A 1342-nucleotide genomic window follows, 5' to 3' on the forward strand; every position below is an offset into this window, starting at 1 on the left:
CCAGCTCGAGGTGCACGGCCCTCGTGGCAAGGCAAATGAATAAAGCGACGTAGTTCTTTCTTGTTTTTTGTCCGCGGCCGACCAACGGAAGAACATTAAAGGGACCGGCGTAGTCCACTCCGGTGTGGTCGAACGGCGGCGACGGGTTAACCCGAGAAGCGGGAAGCCCTCCCATAAGTTGCGAACAAGGCAGCGCGGAGTAACGCGTGCACGTAACGCACGCGCGAATATGAGATTTAACGGCCTTACGAACTAGGGTCTGAACCCACTTAATTAATCGACTCAGCAATACGATAGCGTTCAGTTCGAGTCGCGGTATGCTGAGAGTCTTAAGAGGCGCGACTTCAGTTTTCGCGGCGAGTAGACAGACTTGAACGTCCGCATGCATGCGAAGAATGCGAATGTAAACGACGGCGGCGTAGGCTCGGTTTGAGGCATTCGCGAAACCGTGTAGTTCAAAGGCGATCGTTACCTCGTCGACCGGTCCGGAGGGATCCGGATACCGTTCAGTGTCTCTAAATTATTATAATATGCCTCCCACTGCTGACGCAATTCGTCAGGGAGAGGGGTTTCCCAATCGGATTGGGTTAACCATAATTCCGGTAAAAGGATTTTTGCAACAATGACGGGGGCGGCCCAGCCGAGGGGGTCGTATAATCGAGCAATAACTGACAGGACTGAACGCTTCGTCGGAATGACCGGAAACGAAACGTCCACTTGAAAACGAAACGTGTCATCGTGGGGAAGCCACGAAATTCCGAGTACCTTAAGAGTCCTGCTGCAGGAGGTGATCCTCCATGTCGGTTTGACGCGTTGCCAAATCGCGCAGCAATTCAGGCGAATTCGACGCCCATTTCCGTAATTGAAAGCCCCCTCGTTGAAGGAGTCCCGTCAATTGCTCGCGACATTCCATCAGCGACGCGACGTCATCTACACCGAATAGCGCGTCGTCGACGTAGCGGAGTTGCGTAGTATCGGGACGGCCGCCGGATAGTCGGACCCTTCGTCTAACGACAATTGTTTCAAAACGCTCATCGCGAGATACGGAGCGGGAGCGAGCCCGTACGTTACGGTCAAAAGCCGGAAATGCGTGATCGGCGTGTCGCAGGACGGACGCCAGAGAATTCGGTGGAAGTCGGTATCGAGATTATTCACGAGGATTTGCCGGAACATCTTGGCGATGTCTGCAGTATAAACAAAACGCCACTGCCGCCAGCGCAGCAGAATAGCGGGGAGATCTTGCTGTAACTTCGGTCCGACCAGCAGATGGTCGTTAAGCGACGTGCCGTTCGTCGTTTTGCACGAGGCGTTAAAAACGACGCGTAACTTCGTGGTACTACTC

This window comes from Trachymyrmex cornetzi, unplaced genomic scaffold, assembly GCF_001594075.2.
Source record: "Trachymyrmex cornetzi isolate Tcor2-1 unplaced genomic scaffold, Tcor1.1 scaffold80, whole genome shotgun sequence".
Classification (NCBI taxonomy): domain Eukaryota; kingdom Metazoa; phylum Arthropoda; class Insecta; order Hymenoptera; family Formicidae; genus Trachymyrmex; species Trachymyrmex cornetzi.